We start from the raw sequence: 10,339 nt of genomic DNA, 5'->3' as shown, positions 1-10,339 counted from the left end.
AAAAAAAAAAAAAAAAAAAAAAAAAGAACTATAGGAAAACACAATCAAACAGGTGAAGAAAATGAACAAAACCGTCCAGAATCTAAACATAGAAATTGTAACACTAAAGAAATCAGAAAAGGAGACAACCCTGGAGATAGAAAGCATAGGAAAGAAATCAGGTGTCACAGATGCAAGCATCATCAACAGAATACAAGAGATAGAAGAGAGAATTTCAGGGGCAGATACACCATTGATAACATCGACACAACAAGGGCTAGAAGACACCATTGAAAACATTGACACAACAGTCAAAGAAATTGCACAAAACAAAAAGCTCCTAACCCAAAACGTCCAGGAAATCCAGGACACAATGAGAAGAGCAAACCTAATGATAATTGGTATAGAGGAGAGTGAATACTCCCAACTTAAAGGTCCAGTAAATATCTTTAACAAAATTATAGAAGAAAACTTCCCTACTCTAAAGAAAGATGCCCATGAACATACAAGAAGCTTAGAGAACTCCAAATAGACTGGGCCAGAACAGAAATTCCTCCCATTACATAATAATCAAAACACTAAATGCAAAAAAGAAAGAATTTTAAAAGGAGTAAGGGAAAAAGGCCAAGTAACATATAAAGGCAGGCCTATCAGAATCACACCAGACTTCTCACCAGAGACTATGAAAGCTACAAAATCCTGGGCAGATGCCATACAAAGCCTAAGACAAAAAAATGTCAGTCCAGGCTACTATACCTAGCAAAACTCTCAGTTACCATAGATGGAGGAAACAAGATATTCCATGACAAAACCAAAGTATCTTTCTACAAATCCAGCCCTACAAAGGATAATAGATGGAAAACACCAACATAAAGAGCAAAACTACACCCTAGAAGAAGCAAGAAAGTAATCTTTCAACAAACCCACACAATCCTAATTCCACCTCTAACAACAAAAATAAAGGAAGCAACAATTACTTTTTCTTAATATCCTAATATGAAAATTAATATTACCAACATATCCTATTTGAATGAAATCCAAAAATATGACGAGTTTGAAATTTGTTGGCTGTCATCCAGTGGTCTCTCTAATTTCATAATTGGAGAAATGGGTCCAATATTGTACAATCCATAAACACTTTCAGCTTGTTTGTTCGTGACAGTGTTTTGAAATCATGCTTCTCTTATCTCAGCCTCTCTACAATCTATTAGTAGGACTGTCTTTTTCATGTTTTTACACTACACTATGGTTTTCAGAATGGCTTACATATTTAAAAATTATACAGCCAAAAGAAACATAGACAATTAACTTGGTTGGTGGCTTGTAAGAGAACAACAAAGAGTGAGACTGAATGCTTTACTTGATGTTTGTAACTATTGTATGAAGTTTGAAGAAGAGGACTTTTATAAGTTACTCTTTCTCTGAGATGTATGCTTTTCCAAATTATCACAGCCAATGAACCAGATTCTTACCATCACCTAATGTCTGTGCCACCCTCCAAGCAGAGCCATTGTTCAATGAAACAGTTGGTGAATGACTTTATGGATAGACCATCTTAATACACACACCATTTCTTAAAAGGATGCAACCTGTTCTCTGTGTGCTGAGAATGAAGACACTCTAGTCAAATAGCTTTGACCAAAGCAGGAAATCTGTATCCAAAAATCATGCCTACAATTCATTCCTTAGAGCAGCAGAACTGTCAACTCTTAGCTTAGCTACGATGGAGGTAAAATCCTTTGATGATATGAGGGTCATTGAAGTACAGCCTTATTACAATGAAGTCCAATGTCTAAAAATTGTTCTTATTTTGGGCTTGAATCACACAATAAGAGCCACGGTTTTAAGTTCTACTAAATACAAAACAAACACACAAACAAACTAAAAGACTTTATGTATTTATGTTCATTTAAAAAATACTAGTAGTGATGTATTATTTTAAAATATAGAGTTAATATGTTTGGAGTTATTTAAAATTTATATTGAGAAAAGCATGTATTTTCAGTATTGCTGTAGACAAGCATCTACGTAAGACTGTTCAATAGATTGTTGCTTTGTATAAAACAACGTTTATAATACTCATTTTCATTATTACAATATTTTATAAATTTTAAAGGACATGACAAAATTAAAAAAAGGTACTGTAGGTATTGAAGGAAGTCTCTTGGAGTAGTTGGGGTGCAAAAGGGAAAAAAGAATGTGATTTAATTCTATTTACTTAAAGTATGTTTTTAAATGTTAATAAATTCAGTAATTTGAAATCATGTATCTTTTCTCATAATGCAATAAAACTTAAATCAATAAAAAACAATTGAAGATAAAGTTAATACCCAAGGCACACTGTAGATTTTACAGATAATTGCAAAAAGATTGAGATTCATTTGACTCTAGCTGATTACCTTTGTTTAACTATTATTGATACTACATATCAATAGCATCAATAAGCTAAAATCTTCCCAGTTTTTTGAAGAATGAATTATTTTGGGATATTAGACAAAATTCTGTTATAAATGTTCGTAGAAGATACATTATATAAGCTGATGAGAGTATTCTCAATGATAACTGATGAATACATGTTGTGCTAGCAAGTGTAGACTACTTTATAAAGTTCCTTCAATATGAAATGATATAAAGTAAGAACTACTTGAAAGCATTGTATTGTATCACACACCTACAATTCTAGTACTTGGGAAGTGGAGGCAGAATAATCATAAATGAGTTTAAGGCCAACCTGACCTTTATAATGAGTTCTATGTCAGCATGAACTACATAAGACCCCATCTTAGACAAAACAAAATAGAACTTGAAATAAAGTATCAATTGTTTTATAACTCTTGAGATGTGATTAACATTCAGGTCTGCAGTTGTTAGGATTGGGTCTCTCAGTTTGCATGTTTGGATTATTCTCTTTTCTTAATTAAATGTGTTGCATTATATTGGTAGCTAAAAAAAAAAAAATAGCTCTTTGTACTGCATGTATGCATTAGGTAAAGAAACAGGTGCAATTAACCAGATATAGATTTTCCAACTATTTTATTTATTTCTAATTAATGAGTGTTATATGACAAATGCTGCTCTCCTTCCCAGACTCTCTCCCACAGAGTTCCTCTCCCATCTTTTTTCTCTTTTTCTCTGAGAGTTTGGGACCTGCTGGGTAGTCCTTCCCACTTCTGCAACATCAAGTCTTTGTCAGATTAGGCACATCTCCTACTGAGAACAGACAGGACACCTGTGAAGACTGAGCTGCCTGTTTGCTACATATATGTCAAAGTGCCTGTTTCAGCATGTGTGTGTATATTCCTTGTTTGGCAGCTAAGATTCTGAGAGCTGTCAGGGGTCCAGGTTTGTGGATTCTGTTCTTCTTCCCATCTACTTCAGGGCCTTTGACCCTCCCCCAACTCTTCCATAAGTGTCACCAAGTTTCATCTAATGTTTGGCTGTGGGTTTCTGTATCTGTTCAGTCTGCTGCTGGATAGAGCCTCTTGGAGGTCAGTTATGCTAGCTAGGCTCCTGTCATAAAGACATCATTAATAATGTCAGGAGCTGATCGTATGAGTTTCAAGTTGGAAACTGGTTATTGGTTAACTTTCCCTTTAGTTTCTGCTACATCACTGTATTTCTTTTAGACAGGACAAATTTTGTGTTGAAAGTTTTGTGGATGGGTTGGTATCCTTTTCCTCCCACTGAGGGTACTGCCTGGCTAGAGGCAGTGGCCTCTTCAGCTTCCATGCAGTCCCTGCTAGGTATCTTGGATAAGGTCACTCTTTCCACATTTGCAGATTTCCATTCATTCTCCTGGCCCTCTGAGCCATTCTCCTGTCTCTCCCAACACCGGCTCCTGCTTCCCCACTTCTTACCCCTTTCCCTCTTCCCCCAGTTTCCTCCCTCCCTCTGACTCCTATGACTGTTTGTGTGATCCAGATATCCTCACTTGGGCCTTCCTTCTTCATTAACGTCTCTGTGTGAGGGGTATAGCATGGGTATTCAGTCCCTTATGGTGACTTATCAGTGAATACATACAATGGCTGTCTTTTTGAGTCTGAGTTACCTCACTGAGGATGATATTTTCTAGTTCCATTCATTTGCCTGCAAAATTCATGATGTCTTTGTTTTCAACAGCTGAATAGTATTCCATTGTGTAAATAAACCACATTTTCTGTATCCATTTTTTGATTGAGGTACTTCTGGGTTGCTTCAATTTTCTGGTTATTATGAGTAAGGCTACTATGAACATAGCGGAGCACATGTCCTTATGGTATGATTGAGCATCTTTTGAGTTTAGACTTCCTACTTTTTTTCCGTTAGGTTTATTGAATCCAGTTTTATGTAGCATTCCTTGATCCACTGTGCTCAAGTTTTGTGCAGGGTGATAAGTATGGATCTATCTGCACTCTTCTACATGTAGACATCCAGTTGGACCAGCACCATCTGTTGAGCATGCTTTTTTTCATTGCATGGTTTTGGAACCATGTCAAAAATCAAGTGTCCATAGCTGTGTGGGTTTATTTCTGGGTCTTTATTTGGGTGTAGCTGGGTCTTCAGATAGAACTATTTCCAATTTTGTGAGAAAGCACCAGATTAATTGTACAAGAGTAGTTGTACAAGTTTGCATACCACTAGCAATGGAGAAGTATTCTCCTTTCTCCACATCCTTGCTAATATGTGCTGTCCCTTGAGTTTTTGATCTTAGTCATTCTGATTGGTGCAAGGTAGAATCTCAAGGTCATTTTGAATTGCATTTCCCTGATGACAATGGACTTCGAACATATCTGTATGGGCTTTTCAGCCATTTGAGATTTCTCTGTTGAAAATTTTGTTTAGTTCTGTTCCCCATTTTAAAATTTTTTTTTGGAGTTTAACTTCTTGAATTCTTTATATATTTTAGAAAAATTGGCCCTATGTTAGTTGTAGGGTTAGTGAAGTCCAGTCTATATGTCGTTCCAAGGCTGGGGCCTGTGCTGTGGCTAGGCTGAGGCTTTCCCTCTCTCTCTCTCTCTCTCTCTCTCTCTCTCTCTCTCTCTCTCTCTCTCTCTCTCTCTCTGTCCCTGGAGGCAGGGGGCCTGCTGCTGAGGCCCGAGTCTCTCTTTCTCCCCTGGTGCTGACCTGTTTGCTACAAGGCATGTTAGTTAAAAAGGAGGCAATGTATAAATGAGTTATTTTATTATAGGAAGGATAGAATATGCTGGTTAAGTAAAGGGAAGGAAAGGAGTAAAAGAAGAGAGAGAGAGAAAAAGGAGAGGAGGAAAGCAAGAGAAGAGAACAAAGAGCAGAGAGAAGAGAGAGTGCAAGAGAGCAAGAGAGAGAGAGAGGAAGTAAAAGTAAGAGTGTAAAGAGCAAGAATGCAAGAGTACAAGAGTGCAAGAGTAAGAGGGGAAGAGTAAGAGAGGGAGGGAGCAAGAGAAGAAGAGTAAGAGGAGAAGAGTAAGAGAGTGAGGAGGGAGCAAACCACCCCTTTTATTGTATGGGGCATGGCATGTCTGGCTTGTGGTCAGATGACTGGGTGTAAGATCCAGCTAGAATGCTGGGAGCTTGAGGCATTGTCTGCCTGATAGAGCACACATCTCTTGCAGGGGCAGCTGTAAGGGGTTTGGGCTGAAATCTGAACCATTGTCTCAGGAGCTATCATCTTATGCCTACCTACCTACCATCCCTCGTGAACAAATTTACTCTACTCAGTGGGTCTCCGGGGTTCTCTGGTGGCTGCTCTACTGGACTCAGGCTGTCAGAACTACCCACCGCCCCACATCTATACGCTGATGTTTTGTCCTATTGACAGTGTCCTTTGCCTTACAGAAGCTTTTTGGTTTCAAGAGGTCCCATTTATCAATAGTTTATCTTAAGGCCTGAGTCATTGATGTTCTGTTCAGTAAACTGTCTCTTGTACCAATGTGTTCAAGGCTCTTTCCCATTTTCTCTTCCATTAGGTTTATTGTATCCAGTTTTATGTTGAGGTCCTTGATCCACTTGGACTTGAATTTTGTGCAGGGTGACAAATATGAATCTATTTTCATTCTTCTACATGTAGACATCCAGTTGGACCAACACCATTTGTTGAACATGCTTTTTTTTTTTTTCTTTTCCATTGTATGGTTTTGAAACCATGTTGAAAATTAAGTTTCCAAAGCTGTATGGGTTTGTTTCTGGGTCTTTGGTAAAATTTCGTTGATCATTGTGTTCTGAACCAATACTATGCAATTTTTATTACTATTGCTCTGTAGTACAGCTTTAGGTCTGGGATGGTGATTCTTCCAGTTCTTTCATGGTTCAGGATTGCTTTGACTATCCTGGGTTTTTTGTTTTTCTACATGAAGTTGAGAATTGCTCTTTCAAGGTATGTAAAAATTGTATTGGAATTATGATGGGGATTGCATTAAATCTGCAGACTGCTTTTGGTAAGATGGCCATTTTCACTATATTAATCCTACTGATCCATGAGCATGGAAGACTTTTACATCTTCTGATATCTTCTTCAGTTTTTCTTCAGGGGTTGAAGTTCTTGTCCTATATAAATCTTTTACTTGCTTGGCTAGCGTTATATCTATATATTTTTCATTATTTATGGCTATTGTGGAGGGTGTTGTTTCCATAATTTCTATCTCTGTCCATTTATCATTTGTATAAAGGAAGGCTACTGATTACTTTGAGTTAATTTTATATCTAGTAACTTTCCTGAAGTTGTTTATCAGCAGTAGGAGTTCTCTGGTAGAATTTTAGAGATTGCTTACATATCCTAACATATCATCCACAAATAGTACTATTCTGATTTCATCCTTTCTAATTTGTACAACCTTGATCTCCTTTTGTTGTCTTATTGCTCTTGCTAGAACTTTGAGTACTATATTGAATAGATATGGAGAGAGTGGGGCAGTCTTGTCTTGTCCACGATTTTAATTTGATGTTGGCTATTGTTTTGCTCTATATTGCTTTTAATATGTATAGGTATGTGCCTTGAATCCCTGATCTCTCTGCAACTTTTAACATGAAGTATATTTTCGCATTTATTGAGATGATCATGTCATCTTTTTTTCTAGTTTGTTTACATAGTGTGTTATGTTTATGGATATTCTTATATTGAACAATCCTACAACCATGGGAAGAAGCCTACTTAATCTTGGTGAAGGATGTTTTTGATGTGTTCTTGGATTTGGTTTGTAAGAATTTTATTGACTATTTTTATGTTGATGCTTATAAATGAATTTGTCTGAAGTTGTCTTTCTTAGTTGTATCTTTGTGTGGTTTAGGTATCACAGTAACTGTGGCCTCATAGAATGAAACACCTCTTGGTTTTGTTGATTTTTTTTTCATATTGTTCTCCTTGTTTCTAATTGGTTGATTTGAGCCCTGAGTTCAGCTATTTCTTGCTGTCTACCCCTGATGGGTGTGTTTGCTTCTTTTTATTTTAGAGTTTTCAGGCATGCTGTTAAGTTGCTAGTATGAGATCTCTTTAATTTCTTTATGAAGTCACTTAGTGCTATGAATTTTCCTCTTAACACTGCTTTCATTGTGTCCTATAAGTTTGGGTATGTTGTAGCCTCATTTTTATTGAATTCTATAAAGTCTTTAATTTCTTTCTTTATTTCTTCCCTGACCAAGTAGAAAGTTGTTCAGTTTCCATGAGTATGTGAGTTTTCAGTTGTTTCTGTTGTTGAAGTCCAGCCTTAGTTCATAGAGATCTGTTAGAATGCAAGGGGTTATTTCAATCTGTTGAGACTTGTTTTGTGTCTGATTATATGGTCAGTTTTGGAGAAGGTGCTATGAGGTTCTGAGAAGAATGAATATTCATTTACTTGGGGGGGTGAAATGTTCTATAGATATCTGCTAGAATCCATTTAGTTCATAACTTCCATTAGTTTCATCGTATCTCTGTTTAGTTTCTGTTTCAGTGACCTTCCTCTTGGTGAGTGTGGAGTGTTAAAGTGCCTCCTTCTCTATTACTTTGTGGGTTTCCATTTATGTTTTGAGCTTTAGTAAAGGGATCTTTTTTCCCTCTGAAAGTGTGTGCTCTTGTATTTTGGGCATAGATGTTCAAAATTGAGACATCATCTTGGTGGGTTTTTCAGTTCATGAGTGTGAAGTGTCCTTCCCCATCTATTTTGATTACTTTTGATTGAATGTCTATTACATTAAATATTAGAATGGCGACTCCAGCTTGTTTATTGGGGACATTTGCTTGGAAAATCATTTCTCTAGCTATTTACTCTCAGGTAGGGTCTACTTTTGTTGCTGAACTGTGTTTCTTGTATGCAGTAGAATGGAGGATCTTGTTTAGATATCCAATGTGTTAGCCTTTATCTTTTTATTGGTGAATTGAGCCTGTTGATGTTGAGAAATATTAATGACCAATGATTGTTAGTTTCTGTTGTTCTGATGTTGGATATGTTTGTGTGTGTATGTGTGTGTGTGTGTGTGTGAGAGAGAGAGAGAGAGAGAGAGAGAGAGAGAGAGAGAGAGAGAGAGAGAGAGAGAGAGAGAGAAAGAGAGAGAGCAAGAGAGAGACAGAGAGAGAGACAGAGAGAGAGGGAATCTCTTCTCTTTTGGTTTTGCTGTGGGATGATTAATTTTTTGTGTGGTTTTGGGTGTAGCTTGTGTAGGAGTTTTTCTTCTAGTATCTTCTGTAGGGTTAGATTAGTAGACAGATACTGTCAACCATTTGTTTTTCTTTTTTATATAGTTTTTTTTTTCAGAAATATTAACCAAGTAGACCATTGGTTTTGAGGTAAAACAATAAGTGTTTATTCAATACTTCAATCTCTTTGTCATTCTAGTCATGATAAAAGTGAATAGGTTTCTTTTGATCCTAGATTTGACTTTGCATAGTAAGTCATATTTGAGCTTGGGTTTTAGTTTCTTATCACTTCCTCTCATAGCCACCTTCTCTAATTTATCTATAACAAGCCCAATCATTTCCTCATCTTTCAACTAAGCTCTTCATGAATTTCTTCTATATCTTTAATGGAATCTTAACTTCCTTCAACATGTGTGATATAATCATCTTCAAAAGCATGTGTTAAATGAAAAACCCCATCACAGGCACTAATATGAGATAGAAAGGCATTCCCCGTGCCCTGCCCATTCTGAGCTCCTTTCATATAGCCAGCAATAGCCACTACATTTAGGAATGGAGGAATCTTGCTTCCTGGATTGTGATATTGGCAAAGAAAGTCAAACCTCTCATCTGGCACAGACATGCTACTCTCATTAGGATCAATAGTGAAGATTAGGAAGTTTTCTGGTCAAGCTTAACTATTGGTTAATACATTGAAGGAGGCAGACTTCTCAACATTTCACAATCTAACAATACCAATTTTCTGTGAGGTTACAAGTCTTCCAATAATTGGAGGTGGTTTAATTCCATCTCCTTCCTTTTTGGGGGGCATCATGCATAGGTTCCTGGCCTGCAAAGATGGGTGCCACTGAATGTGAGGAGGAAGGCAGAAATAGTGCAGCCCTGGCCCTCTGCTGAGCTGCACCTATTTTATTATTTTAAATAACTTTATTTTTAGCTTCAAGAAATATGGAGATAATGGTCATGAGCTAGTTATTGTTATGCATGGAGCTTTCAATTATAAGTTACTAAAAATACTAACAAACTATTTATTTTCAGTTTTAAAGAAAATGTTTAAAGCAAGTGTGAATTTTTTTAAATAAATCTTGCATCTGAGGAGCAATTTTTGTCTGGGTGACACTGCACCAATGCAAATCGTTATCATCTTTGCATCCCATAATAGCACTGAGGCCTAGTGGTGTTAAAGATGAAGAGGTTTGAGAGTTTATAGCTTCAGGTTGTTAGAAATGATGAAGGCTACTCTAGGATTTTAATATTTAGAAAAAAGTGATGTTAAGGAAAAAGGAGCAAAGGTTTTTTTGGTATTTGAAAGCAACTAGTTCTTTATCAATTATTAATTCACGTAAGAAAAACAACTATGATGGCAGAGGTCAGATACTTGTACATAGGCTATAAATATAGATGAATTATTCATTTTTCTATTAATTTTGAATTATAGGCCAACTGGTAAGACTCCACTTTTTTCCCCCTTTTGATGAGGTTATGCCTGGGACAAAACACTGCACTGCCACTAGTGTGGGAGGAGAGTACTAGTAAGAAAATAAAATTCATGCCCTCATATTTATCATATTTGAGTTGTCTCTCATTTGTAGATTTTTATGAGATTTTGAAGAAATTATTAATATTTATTTTCATAATTTTTTATTATTTAGTGCTTGTGATTCCAGGCACTGAACTTGGACATGGGTATACTAGCCAACCACTACCCCATCTCAGCTCCATCCACAGCTTCATGCCAATCATTTCTTTGGGGTAACCTTAGCTGTGGATATGTCTGTCTTAAAGTGCTAGTTA

General features: G+C 36.6%; 1 pseudogene; it reads right to left on the bottom strand.

The window, feature by feature from the left end:
• Window positions 1–8,604: 8,604 nt before the first annotated feature.
• On the bottom strand, window positions 8,605–9,356 carry LOC116095245 (annotated as a pseudogene).
• Window positions 9,357–10,339: the final 983 nt, after the last annotated feature.

The sequence above is a fragment of the Mastomys coucha genome, unplaced genomic scaffold (assembly GCF_008632895.1).
Source record: "Mastomys coucha isolate ucsf_1 unplaced genomic scaffold, UCSF_Mcou_1 pScaffold18, whole genome shotgun sequence".
In the NCBI taxonomy this organism is placed as follows: domain Eukaryota; kingdom Metazoa; phylum Chordata; class Mammalia; order Rodentia; family Muridae; genus Mastomys; species Mastomys coucha.
The sequence above is the reverse complement of the archived record's forward strand: the minus strand, read 5'-3'. Positions and strand labels throughout refer to the sequence as shown.